We start from the raw sequence: 14,406 nt of genomic DNA, 5'->3' as shown, positions 1-14,406 counted from the left end.
CAGGGCGCGCAGGGTGGCTGCCCCGAACGGTTAGCGCCGTGGTGTCTCGGTCCTTCCCTCTCCGCTACCCGGGGAGCGGGTCCTACCCGGCTTCAGGCAAGTGTCGCTCAAGAACTCGCTTCCACCTGAAAGCCGACCTTGGGCGCGGTGCTGTGCAGAAGCCAGCGGCCACCTAGAGCTCTCAGATTTAAAATAAAGTGAGGTCACTGGGCAGGGCCCCACCGGGCCCCACCCCCGACAGCACTGAGCAGCTCGTTCTTACTGAGCCCCGGTACACCTTTTCCGGAGGAGGGTGTGTTTATATACACATCAACGAAAGGGGGGCAGTTGGTGCTTCTGCTTTAGCCACTGTTTCACGGATTGTTCCCCCTCTCCCACCAGCATTTACAGGAGTGTTCCTGTCCAGCTCTGCTCAACCTACCTTAAGTTTTTACAACCCGGGAATCCTCTTTAAAGGGAAGGTCTGATGCCACTGTATTCAGAACCGGTGACTGATGCGTTCACATCTGTGGTCTACGGGGGCATTCATGCCCTAGGGGTCTGAGGGCCAAGTACCTGTAAGGCAAATAATGCAAGGAGCCGCCGCCTCTGGTGAGGCTGCACAGATGTCATCTCATTCAATACTCAGCACAGGTGTTAACTGTGAGTTACCATCCAGAAAGTGAAGTAGAACTTTTTTTTTTTTTTTTCCGGTACATGGGCCTCTCACTGTTGTGGCCTCTCCTGTTGCAGAGCACAGGCTCTGGACGCGCAGGCTCAGCGGCCATGGCTCACGGGCCCAGCCGCTCCGCGGCATGTGGGATCTTCCCGGACCGGGGCATGAACCCGTGTCCCCTGCATCAGCAGGCGGACTCTCAACTGCTGTGCCACCAGGGAAGCCTGAAGTAGAACATTTTTAAGTAACAAACCCCAGGTCTCGGGGTAAGTGGCTGGTCTGGGATTTGAAGCCAAGTCTCTTTACTCCTGAGGGCTTTCCACTGAAAGCCATGTTCTCCACTGTGATTGGGCCAGTCCGTACTTCCTTCACAGGATAGTTGCGCCCCATTTTATAGAGAAGAAAACTGAGGCACAAAAAGGTTTAAGTGATAGCCAAGTTAGCTATAGAGTCAGGATTATAATCCAGGTCTACCTGCTCCCAGTTCATATATCCCATTCCACTGCTTCTGAAAGTCCCTATAAAAGCAATGTTGGTGACACATTAGACCACTCTTGACTACATAACCCCTCCCCCAACATAACAAAATATAGAAAAAGAGGGATCTGTAATTCTTGTTTTAATGACAATTGTCGTGTCTTATTGAAACATGCAAATTATAATCCAGTTTACTGACTGGGATGAAAAGTGGCCCTATTAAGAGGGAAATGATATAGTTTTAAAGTCTTAACAACCCTTTCATGTAAAGGAAATGAAAAAAGAAAGCAAGCTAAAACAATTCTACTCAACACTGTATGGTGTGTCTGATTTGAAATTCAGCATGAGTGGAAAGGAAAGACACAAGACTAACTGAAAACTTTTATGTTTACTGCACAACCGAGAAGGAAGGATGAAGGGACAGATTTGAAATCTTTTTTTCTTGTATTGCTATCAGACGTGTTTTCCAGTTATATAATCCAAGGGAATATTCGTGCATTTGTTGCTGGTCTTTTGTTCACCATGTTGTATAATCTGTGTCTCACTGAAGTAGGCCAGTCTTTCGACTCTCTGCTGCTACCCTTATGCTAGCACAACTTGGAGGGTGAGATATTGGGTAACGAGTTCAGCATTAAACAATGTAAAAAGATATCAGAGGTAATGGGGAAAGATGGGAGTCACCTGAGGTGTCTAGATTCAAAGGTAACATTCAGGATTTTGGAATCACGGCCCTTTTCATTATCATCAGAACCTCACACACAGGGTGTGAAAAAAGCAGCCTCTTCCCTGCTGACCAGGGCAGGTCAAGGAACTAAGAAAAAAGTTGCTCTAGCCAGTGGGCTCCTAGACCTTTCCCTCTTGCTCTCTCACTGCCTCCACCCCCCACGTGCTTCTATCACCCGCTCTACTTCCTGACCCAGTGGGGGCAGTGCGGGCTTGTGCTTTTTCTGCAGCACACATTGGCACGACCACTACAAAAGAGTCATCTACAGCTTTCAGTGGCACAGATCGCCATGTGCTGGGTTAGGTCGCAGCTGCTCCCAACCAGATCTCAGCCCTCCCTGGGCTTTTTAACTAGTTGGTTACTCTTCCTGAAAATGAAGCATGCTGAGTCCATTTTGGACAAGGTTTAAAGAGGGTAGATACGGCAAGGGGTGCAGGAGGGTGGGAGAGCCTGGAGGTGGCTTGTGCTGACGGTGGAGCCAGAATTGGTCAGAGCCTGCTGGGCTGTGTGTGAGGTTTGCTCCAGCTCTCCTGTGACTTCCTGTGGGGAACGCCACTCGACTCCGAGCCCTGAGCGGATATCTGCAGCCCTGAACTCAGCTGCCGCGGCAACAGTTGCTGCCATTTATTGAGCAATTATTGCATCTAAGTTTAAAAGTGCTTTGGGGATAACAGAACACAAAATACTGAGGACCCTTTTTATAGAATTGGAGTCTGAGTGCTGTCCTCATTGCGTTACCGCATCATCTGATCTTAAAATTGTCATAGACCTGAGGATCATGTAGGCTTAGCGCTTATCTTGGATTGGAAGAGCCCATTTTCCAGGTTCTAGAGTACTGAAAACATACACAGATTCTTGGCAGTGGGGGCAGGAATTTAGTACCTGAGAAAGTCCCAGTCAATGCAGGAATCCCATAACCTCCCTGATCAGCGATGGCTACCCTTTGCTTGAAGTCTGGTAGGGAAGGGTAACAGTGCTGGCCCCTTCAGGCAGGTTCCTCACACCCTGTCCTGATCATAATGCTGTGTATGCCTCTCTTGTTATACACACCCCACCCACACCACTGTGAGCTCCTGGATGGCAGGGAAAGGAACTCCCTTATATCTCTCTCCCCGCAGTGCTCATCTGGATGCCTGGCCCAGAGCAGGGGCTTGATAAGTATTGGTTGATTAAATAATTGCCCAGAGTATACCTTGTCGTTTAATCTCTATCTTCAGGGCCAAGTTCAATGCCTGGCACATACTCGGTGCTCAATAATGTTAGAAAAAATGAGCTCATAATTACCATCCTTTAAATTTTTTTTTTTTTAACTTAGCTAAATACTATTTCTACCCCCCTCCCCGACCCATGACTTCTGTTTTATCTATTCATTCACTAAAACAGAGTATCCTGAATGCCTACTATGGCCCCAAGCCCTGAATTAGGTGCTTGGTGTGTACAGGTGAGTGAAAGAGGAAAAGACCTTGCCCTACTGGAATTTACAGTCAAGGAGTAGAACAGTGTCTGGCACAAAGTGTTAACTGCTATTGTTATTACTACCATCATCTTATTTTTTTCCTGTAAATGTGAGACTTCTCTGCCACCCCTCAGTTTAGCAAATGTCTTCTTTTCTATGTCCTACCTCTATAGTACTTTTTTTTTAAGTTTTCTGTAGGTATTTTTCTTCCTTAGGAACCCAAGTTTTGGTCTTTCCTTCTTTCAGCTCATGTGTATGGGTCACTTGCTCTGAGCCTAGGGACTGTGCTGGGCACCTGCTATAGGACCTGGCGGCTGCCGTCGCATCACAGTGACAAAACTAACCTTTCACTTACTCACCACCCTTCTTTCTTTCTTTCTTTCTTTCTCTCTCTCTCTCTCTCTCTCTCTCTTTTTCTTTTCCAGGGACATGGACTTCATTTGGACAGGTTGTCTGCTTCTCTGAGGCTTTCAGACTGCTGCTTCAGAGTCCCTGGAGGCAACCCGGTTTCTCCTGAAATGATCATTGAAGTCAGATTAAGTGGGTTAGTTAAACCTCTGCCGGCTCTCTGTTGCCAAGTCTTGGAGCCAGGAGCCAGGAAGACAGAACAGGCTCTTAATCAGCCAAGTTGGGCTGGGGGCATCTCCCCCACTGGGTTACAGGCAGTCACCAAGCGCTCTAAGAACCCACTTCTTCCCCTTACACGTTTCTTCTAACTCACTGGCTCATGTGAATTCTCCTTCAAGTCATGGTTTTCAGGATCTGACTTGATCTAATATACCCATGATATCCAGACATATTATGGTAGAGTTTAACGGCTTACTACACTGCCTCATCATATAGTACAGAGATTGGATAGGACATACATAGTTAATTTTGTTGACAAAATACTTAGGATCTTCTGAAAGAAGTGCATAACTGTCTTCTCAGTTTTAATTGCAAATGCTCAATAAAAGCTCACAGTATTTTTCTGTATGGAAAGTGGTTGGAGTAATTGCATATGAATCTGCCCACAAAACGGATAGTTCTACAAATGTGTTTAAAATAGAGCTAAGCTTTAAAGTTTAACTCTTTCAGTAAATAAATAAATAAACACATAAATATAGAGCTAAGCTTTATTACAAATTCAGTCTTTGGAATAAAAATGTATAATTCTTTTAAGGTTAGTTTGAATAATATGAAACATTACTTTTTTATTAAAAAAGGGAAAGGTATTTGCTAACCAAAATTTTTAGATACTGGTTATCTTGGTATCCTTGTGATAATAATGTCCTATCTGTGTCATAGCATCTGTGGCCGCCTCTTAGAGAAACTCAGGGTCTGGAGAATGGAGAGGCATCTTCTAGTCAGTCCTCTTCCTTGAGAGAGGATAGGATGTGGATACAAGTTAGGACTTTGGAGTGAAATTGACCTTGGTTCAAAGCCTACCTCATCATTACAGCCGTGTAACCTTAGGCACATTACTTAACCTCTCTGAGCCTCACTTTCCCCTCCTCACTAAAATGGGGATCAAAATACCCACCTTGAAGGGTTGTTGTGAGGATTAGATGAGGTAATAGCTGTTACCGAGTACTGTAACGTGCTTAGCACAGTGTTTAGCACGTTACAGTAAGTACTCGATAACAGTTATTATTACATGTTATTGTAACCCACACAAATCCAGACAAAGCAATATTTATTTTTGTTTTTGTTTCTTTGTGGGGTTTAATCACTCTGGAGAAAAAGATTCCCGGTAACCAGGTGGTTTGGCCAGGAAATTCCTCTTGACCAACAGAGTCTGCATCTTCGCACCCTCTTCCCCTTCCTCCTGCCACCCCCGGCAGGAGGTGCAGCTGGCTCAGTGCACAACTTCAGGGGGGCATGTCCAGTGTCCTGGAAGCATAACAACTTGAGACCTTTTTTTAGGACATAATTTACAGAAATGCTTGAGAAAGATACTTTGAAGAGGAAATAAATGCTCGAACATAACATACTCTTATCTCTTATTAGAATTAATAAGTACCTCATAATTGAAGGTTTCCTGTCTAGTTTATGGGCTCTGTTAGTATATATTGCCTCTCCTGCTCTTTGTTCTCCTTTCTCTGTGCTCCCAGCACACAGACATCTTAAAGGCTATAAACCTAGGCCTGGGCATAGAATTTGCCAACTGGCTTAGAATACAAGGACTCGGCTCTAGCCCTGGCTGTGGTGCCTTCTACCTCTGTGCCCTAGCGTAGACCACTTACCTCTTCAAGCCTCAGTTTCCTTCTCTGAAAGGGGTTGGTAATGTTTGTAGCATAAATATGTCACTGATTGTGTGAGACCAACCAAAGCAACATAAGTAAAAATAATAATGTTTGAGAACATGAATTGTGATTTGATTATAAGGAAATAGTCTTATTCATATGATCAGATCTCTTGCTAGCTTATTGATTTCCACAGTAGGAACTGCTATGTGCTATGTGATCTTAAACAAGTCACTCAACTCCTCTGAGCTGTAGTTATCTCCCCTGTGATACAGGGAGAGCAGACTTAATTACTTAAATCTCCCAACGTTGTATAATTTTATGCTGGTGTTAGGCTTCCCTTGGAAATTGGAAAAAGCACAGGCTTTGAAGTCTGACAGAGTGGGGTCAATCCCCCACTTCACAGCTCGCTGTCTTTTTGTCTTTCTGGACCCGGAAAGGTTGTCTCAGAGGGTTCCAGGTATTTTGGAAAACGAACCGCAGTTTGGTTGAAGAGCAGTTTTGCTTGCAGGAAGACGTTAGCTGTGAGCAGAGCTCACAGCTCTGTGATGAAACGGATCAGGCCAAGATTCAGGTCTAGAATTTCCAAACTCCAGTGGCCCATTTGGTAGAACCAGTTTGCTTTTGCATGTTGAATTTTTGTTGAATGAATAACAGTGCCCCAAGAGCTGGGATGGTTTACTGGCGCCCTTGCCTTTGGTTCTGCAGCTCTCCAGGTGTGACCAAGCATTTCAGACAGGCCTGCCTCCCACCACTGGCCCCCCGCCCAGGGATGTTCCTGCAGCTGTGTCTCAGCAGGCTTTGGAAGTCCATACATGCCCACTGACTGGTCAGCAGCCCCTGGGATCATCTCTATAACCTTTGTCACAGGACATCAGAAATAGCGTGTCAAAGCTGGCATTGCCTGAGAGGCAAGAGAAGGAAATGGTGAGGTCCTTGATGAAAACGGGAGAAAGTTACCCAAATTCATGGTCTGACTCCATCAGCAGGATCTGGGATTGTTGCTCACTGCTTTCTCTCCTTCCGCCTCCAAATCAGTACAGTGAGCTAGGTTTATCTTTATTCTGACCCGAATATGTACCAACCAGTGCTTCTGCGGGACTACAGCACAGTGATAGTGTACTGGTGTTTCTGCAAGTTCTGGAAAGAGCTTCTGAATACTCAAAGCGTGAACAAACCATGTTCAGGGGAATTTTAGTGCAGAGTTACTTAGGGCTTTTTTTTTTTTTTTTTTTGGATAGTCTCTACTTTGAGGCCCTGGTTTTGTTTTTTTCAGCATTTACTGAGAGGTCCCCAGGGGGGCAGACACTTTCTAGGTGCTTCACGTTATCGGCACATTATCTCATTTCATCTTCACCGTGTACCTGAGAGGTAGGTTGCTCTTATCCCTATTTTGCAAATGAGGAAAGCTCTGGGAGGTGATTGGCTGAGGGTAACACAGCTAGCAAGCAGCAGGGCAGGGATGTGGGCTCTCAAGACCATGTTCAGAACTTCTACTCTATGCTGCTTCCCACTGGTAGAGCTTCACTGGTATAATATGCTGGGGAACTAGGAATCAGAATCCTGGCTTGACTAGCAAGCCTCCTTTTCTGTCCATGCTCCCCAAGTTCAAAACCTTCTCTTATCTCCTCCTTTCTGTCTGTGCTTTGCACATCCTCTTGGTCACTGAGTCCTGTCAATTTGTCCTTTCCTTGCATTTCTTTTCATACGTATCCTCATTACTGTGCACTTGGACTATTGCAGTAGCCTCCCATCTCCCATTGTCACCAGCCTTTCCCTTTTCTATCCTTTCTGCTCCCCTTGCCAGGTTCATCTTCCTTTAACACTGCTTTGTCCTAAAATGTTTTATTTAAAATGTCCCAAGGACTCTTTATGGCTCACAGGACGAGGTTGATACTCAGGGCTTGATATCAAGACCTCCCCACCCCACCCCTGCCACGATTGACCTCAGAGCTCCTTCCCAGGCTTACCCATCACTTCCTGCAATGACTTGATGTTGCCTTGAGTTTCCTGACTTCGGCATCTTTGCTCATGACATATCCTCTGCCTAGAATGTTACACATTTTTCCACCCAGCCTACCATCTGTTAAAATCTCATCACGGCCTACCTCAAAGTGGCCTGTCTTCAGTGAAGCTTTCTCCAGCTGCCTTGCAGGAATGATGCACCCTCGAGCATTTCATAACACTTCAACAGTGCACCTCACGTGTGGCTTCACTGCAGTTATCTGTGTGCCAACATTTCCTCCCTAATCCCGATATGAGGGCGGAGCCCTTGTGTGTATGTCTCCCACCCCACCTCCACCCCCATGGTCATTATCATTGGCATAGTGCCTCACCCCACGGGGCCCTTACTTGGTTGAATGAATGATCTAATGAGTAGGGGAAACCAGAGGGTAAGAAACAAGGCACTTATTGAGTGTCTATTATGTGCCAGACAGTGTTCTGTTATCGGTCATAACTCCTCTAATCCTTGCAGCTACCCCAAGAGGTAGGTGATATTATTGTACCCATGACAGACATGAGGAAACCAGGACACAGTGAACTGAGCCAGTTTGTCAAAGAATTAGTGAAGGACGCAGGATTCAAAGCCAAGCTGTCTGCCTCTAGAACCTGGGCTCTCACTGTGGCTGCCTCTCCAGGACTGTTTACCCGTCCCTCAAAGGTCCCAGCAGGCTGATATGCACATCTTGTGAGAGCTGCTTCATGGGCTTATAGATTTATGACTTGGCGGCAGGTTCAGGAGAGTCTGAGAACCAACAGGATACAGCTTTTCTTTGAGCCAGCACACGAAGCCTGGCCCACCTTGGCCATGTGCACTGGGCATATTGATGAGCCAATGGACCTGAGTGCTGGGGTTCCCTAGGTGACAGGTGACAGGTGCTATGTAAAACTGAAGCATGTTTTCCATGTCCTGTGACACATGGTAACCAGTACACGGTAGTCCAACTATGGGCCTGGGACTCCTATAACGCTTTTGGTGTGTGCTGATTACTTGGTTAATAATCCTAATGGGCCTAGTGCACATACACTATGTTTATCACTCCCATCTCATAATTAACTTTTATATTTTCCTTAATTTTACCACTCAATCTGTGCACCAGAGTGACTGCAAACCCATATTTATCTAACTTAGCAAACATTTGCATGTGCTGCAATTAGACTCCCATGTTGTGTGATCAACATCCTTTGCTAATTGCATAATTCCTTTTGCATTTAATCGTCGGATGGCAACCTTTTTTTTTTTTTTCTGTCTCTGTGGTTTGCTGCTGCTTGTGAGCTGCATGTGGAATCTCTGGCTGAGGCACCTGCAACCACAGAACCAAAGACATTCTCGGGCTGGGGGGAACTGCCTCCCTAGTTTACAGGTGAAGAAACAGAGGCCCAAGAAAGTGAAGGAACTCCCCAATCCAAACAGCTCATTATTGAGTTCCTGCAGCCGTGAAAGGATGAATACATCTGCAAAGAACATCTCGCAAACCATTCCAGTGTAGAAATTCCATGAATAATTCAAGCCGGTCTTGGCAATTAACATGGAGCCTGAGTCTGGACAGAATTAGGCTGAGCCTAAAAGAAATCAGGTTACGGGCAAGGAAGAATTTTAGGATATTCTGCAGTTATAACACTTAGCATTTGTTTTTTAGCTTCAGACTGCTTATTGCCAGCAGATATTTCATTATAAGGAAAGTTGGTGAAACTCTTCCCTCTCTTCTGCCTCTTTGGGGAAACTTTTTTATTCCTCTGTAAAGCTAGATTAGAAGAGAGAGGAGCATTCATCCAGGAATTCGGGATTAGCATAGAAAGAATCAGAATATTAGAGTTGAGTGGGAACTCAAAGGTCTTCTGGGTTATTCAGCTTGTTTTACAGGCCATTGCTAAAGTCACAAAGTTTGTTGGTCGCAGATCTGGGACTCAAGTCTGGATCTGTATCTGCATCCAAGTTTTACTCACTACAGTGCTCTGCTAATGAAGAGACCAAGAAGACAGAAGTGCCTTGACTCCCCTCCCTCCCTCCCTCCCTCCCTCCCTTCCTTCCTTCCTTCCTTCCTTTCTTGGCACATTTACACAGAGCCTGGCCATACCAAGCTGGGGGTGTGAGGATGCAGAGGCTCAGACCTTGATTTTGGCTGGGATGAAACAGCTAAGGAAGGGGATCCACCCACATGGAGAAGGCACCTGCTCCTCAAAGTGGAGATTTTTGAACTCAGAGAGGATTTAAGAGAATGCAGCAGTGCCCAACATAGTGCTGGCCCATTGTAGGAACTCTACCGATATTTGTGGAATGAATGTGTGTGTGACGAGGGGATGAGGATGGGGTGAAGAGGTTAGACAGATAAAAGCAGGCTAGCTGTTGCCACCTGCAGTTTCTAAGAAACCATTAGAAGCCTGTCACAGTGGACTTCATCTCTTCATCTGCCTAGGAAGATATGGTCATTAATGCAGAAGCACCACAAATTGTCAGGGCTGGAAAATATAGTCCAGTGGTTTGCTCAGAAAGAAGAGGCGAGTGGCTAGTGGCCTCCGCCACATCTCCTGAACTGAGAAAACTTCCCATGCTGCTGACAGCAATAGGAATGCCCTACTCTCTTAGCCTCTACTATGGCATTTGCTACCCTCCATCAGATATACCCTCTGAATCTCCTGGTTCCTAACACAGTGTCTAGAGAATAGCAGGTGCTCAGTAAATGTATATTGAATGAACAAATGCATGGATTGTACACTGTTGAAATGTATGGCTCTCACCAAGTCAGCAGGCAGATAGGTAGCCGAAGCAGTATTAAAAATATTTTAATAGCTTATATAGGTAGACCAGAGCAATAAGATTAAATTTACCTAGTGTATGTGTAACACAAAGTTTACACTTAGTTTCAAAAAATCGCCCACATAAGGAGTGGATGGTGCTCCAAGGGGCGCAGCCCATATAAAAAAAGCCAATAGGGGGTAGGTGTTAGTGGGCCATAATTGTGATGTAGCCGCTGAAACAGGATTGGATTCCATAAGAAGCAGCCAGGCCCAGATCAATGCAGGTGACACAACTTGTAGTTTGAGCTCATGCAGGTCACTCAGGCATGATGTTCATCTAGGGTTTTATTAATAGCCACACCTTAACCTGGGTCCAGTGCTTTAGATGACAGTGTTTTCCCAGGCATTATCTTGTTACACTGTCCTAATGAGACTTTTTATATACCGGCAAGGGCAAGCAGACTTGCTCAAGGTCACCTAAGTAGTAGGTGGCTGAGCCCAGTCTTCTGACCTCTTGTCCATACTCTTTCAATTGCATCAGGCTGCCTTTCTGCAGACCAGAGCCCCCGCTGGGCGGCATCTAAAAGCAAGGCCGGCGTGATGCTTGTCAAGCGCTGTCACAGTGGACACGCTCAGATGGGCACCTTGCCATCAGGCAGCCTGACAGTGGCTCAGAAACCACTTTTCTTAACTCAGGGAGGGCTTTGACGGGCCAGCTCACGTCCGCAAGCACTGTGACCCTGGCCTGTTTCAAAAACTGACAGCAGACAAACATTGAACATTACCTACCCTCTGAGTCAGCCCCCAAAAGAGCAAATCTCTGCTCTTAGCCCCTCGGGTCCTGTGCAGGGATTTGTGAACTGGGCTGCAAGGAGGAGGAGGAAAGGGAGAATAGCTAAAAGCTGTCAGGTGCCTGTGGAGTATCTGGTTCGAGACATTTCACATTTCTTTGAGCTTCCTGTTTTTCACGCAGTACCTGTCTCTGCAGCCTCACTGCTCACTCTGGTCACCACTGGACTCCTCCACCCCCTGGCGTTGGGTTGTCATAAAAATCCCTCACATTCATCTGGCCTCCCCCAAGGGCTGTCTTATTCACTCTCCCAAAAAAGCCTCTGAGGAAAGAAACAAATTGCATTCTCTTACTTATATGTGGAATCTAAAATAGTTGAACACAGAGAGAGTAGAACGGTGGTTACTGGGGGTGCGGAGGTGGGGGGAATCAGGAGACATTGGTCAAAGGGTACAAGGTTGCAGTTACGTGGGATGAATAAGTCTAGAGACCACGATGGCTAGTCTAACAGTGCTGTGTTGAATACTGGAGATATGCTAAGAGAATAGAATTCAGGTGTTCTCATCACAAACAGGTAACTGTGAGATGATATGTTAATTAGCTTGACTATGGTAATCGTTTCACTCTGTGTATCAAATCATTTTTATTAAAAACAAAATAAACCAAAAAAATCCTGTGACCTGGGTAGGGCAGAGATTATTTCCTCATTTCACAACAACGCACAATAATGTCCATCTGTTTATCCATCCATCCACCATCCAACCGTCTATCCATCCTTTCGTTCATTCATTCAACAAACTGTTACATGCTAGGACCTGTGCAATTCACTATGGAAGCAAATGTGTCTGGGATGCTCTTGGGAGAGATATATAAACTCATAGAAAAAAAAAGAGGTATTATTTTGAGGCTTCTCAGTAGGAAGGCCATACATTTAGATAATGGTGTGGTGGGATGTTATTACAGACTGTGACCAGTAGGTGACATTCTGGGTCACAGGACGCTCAAGAGCCCTTTAGCCTTCCACATGCTAAGCTTTCATTTTATATTCATTACTGTATTTAAAATCAGATTCTAAGTCATATCATTGAAAGGCTGTATTCAATTTGATTTTAATTCCATTTATTTGCTGTTAATTGTTCCATGCTCTTCTAAAATGGTCAAATTAAATCTACTCGTTTCACGGCTTTCTGGGTAAGTGAAAGACATGTCCAGGAAATTCAGGCTCCTAAATAAATTAGCACCTCCAGTGATTGGTTTTAGGTCCCAAATTCCTTTCTTAGGAAATGCTACTGGGAAAAGATCTGGTAGGATATGCTCTAAGATGTTAGTGGTGATCTCTCCCAGTGGTGGGAATACAGATGGTTTGGTTTTGTTTTTTTCATACTTGTTTGTACTTCATTCAGTTTTTACAATGGGCATCTATTAACTTTCTTGTTTGTATTTCCTTTTTCATTGAAGTATAACCTACAAAGGGAAAATATGTAAATTGTAAGCAAACAGCTTGGATTTACATATTTATATACATAAGTAATCTCCACCCAGATCAAGATATACATTACCCAAGCCCCCAACGTTCCTTTGAGTCCCTTCCCAGTAACCCCTCTCCTGCTAGGAACGACTCTTCTATCACCATGGATTAGTTTTGCCTAAGTTTTTACTTTATATATATATGGAATCATACAGGATGTCTTCTTTTGTGTCTGGATTATTGTTCAATATTATTTCTTTAAGCTGATGTGTATAAATACATAAAAACTCACCAATCTGTTCTGTTGTTTTGTGTAGCAGAAGTCAGTTCTTTTTCATTGGTGTGCAGTATTAAATTGTGTAAACATGTTGCCTGTCTGTATGTTTGTAATCAGAAAAAGATTTACTAAAAATGATTACATATAGACATAGAAACTTGCTGGAGGCCAAGGAGACATCTCAACTGCAAGATCACCTTCACAGTGTGTGGGTTTAGACAGCTATGCAGGGATTGGCTTGGGCGCAGAAGCACAGGGTCTCTGAGAGAGGATGAGGACGTAGCTAATTGTTGGACAGCAGATAAGGCGAGTTCTGGTTCTCCCACTGGCTGTGTGCCCTTGTGGCCAGTCACTTACGTCAGTTGTTCTCACTGAGCCTCAGTTTCCTCATCTGTAAAATGTGTCATGTTACCAGATTTAGAGGAAGAAAAGAAGGAAAACCCCAGAACATCCAGTTACATTTGAATTTCAGATAAACAATGAATAATTTCTCAGAATAAGTATGCCTGTAATTGCATGGGACATACTATCCTAAAGAATTACTCACTGTTTATTTCCAATTCAAATGTATTTTTTCTGGCAAAAACAGGTGTAAAAAAGTTCCCTGCTTACACGATAACACTCGACGAAGTGTTTGCAGGCAGAAAAGCACGTACAGGTGAAAGAAACTAGAAAGGGCCAGAAAGGCAGGGAGGAGGAGCACCGCGTTTGGAAATTGAGCCCTGTGAGCCCCCGTAGGACAGAGACCTTGCGTCTCTTGCCCACCACCGCGACCCCAGCGCACAGCCCGATGGCTGACTCAGGAGGAGACGCGGAAACATTATCTGATGAACGACTGAATGGATTTGCTTTCCAGCTCCTACACTTGCTTGATTTTGACCTTAGGTAAGCTAGTTAACCACTCTGTTTTTTTTTTACTGCGTTCCTTCAACACATCTTTCAGGGAGCCTGACTCTGTGCCAGGTACTAGGGAGAGACCGATGAACCGAGGAGGTTTCTGCCCTCCTGGAGTTTCATGAAGAGGGAAGAGGGAAAGTAGACAAGTAAACACGTAGGAAAAAGAAAGACAATTTCTGGTAGTGATGAGTGCCGTGCTGGAAATAAATAGGGTGTGTTAACAGAGCGGGTCAGAGGTGGTATCTGGCGCGGGGGGGGTGGGGGTGGCTGGCCAGGGGGCGCTCTAAGGAAGTGATGCTGAGCCGAGACGCCAAGGCTGATGAGGGAAGAGCCCAGGGAAGGGGCCTTCTGGGCAGAGGGAAAAGCAGGTCTTCTTACCTGAATCTTGAGGATGAGAAAAGCTACTTCCCACCTCACAGAACTGCAGGGGTCAAATGAAGGAAGGTTGATTTGTGAAATTTTCAGGTTCCCTACATGGGAAAGGGATTACGAACTTTTCTCATGGAGTCTCAGCCCCAGTCCCCAGGCCACCTGGAAACTCAGGACTATTTGGTTCTTTAGGTGTACGTGCAGAGCTGCTCAGTACCGTCTGGGTGGAACTGTTTCTACCAGTCTGTGGTGAGATAAATACAAACACTGCAAGTGTTTAAAACTTTAATATTGCTGTGCCATCCAAGTGCAGAGGGTATCTTATACT

At 45.2% G+C, this 14,406-nt stretch overlaps 1 protein-coding gene across 1 annotated transcript in view; it reads left to right on the top strand.

Annotated features, from left to right (window-relative positions):
- NAV2 (neuron navigator 2) overlaps positions 1 to 14,406 on the top strand; it is an 856,213-nt gene that overhangs the window by 1,405 nt on the left and 840,402 nt on the right. The gene's annotated exons all lie outside the window — the stretch shown is intronic.

Source organism: Aethalodelphis obliquidens, unplaced genomic scaffold (assembly GCF_003676395.1).
Source record: "Aethalodelphis obliquidens isolate GAN/ISIS:26980383/991018 unplaced genomic scaffold, ASM367639v1 scaffold14, whole genome shotgun sequence".
In the NCBI taxonomy this organism is placed as follows: domain Eukaryota; kingdom Metazoa; phylum Chordata; class Mammalia; order Artiodactyla; family Delphinidae; genus Aethalodelphis; species Aethalodelphis obliquidens.
The sequence above is the reverse complement of the archived record's forward strand: the minus strand, read 5'-3'. Positions and strand labels throughout refer to the sequence as shown.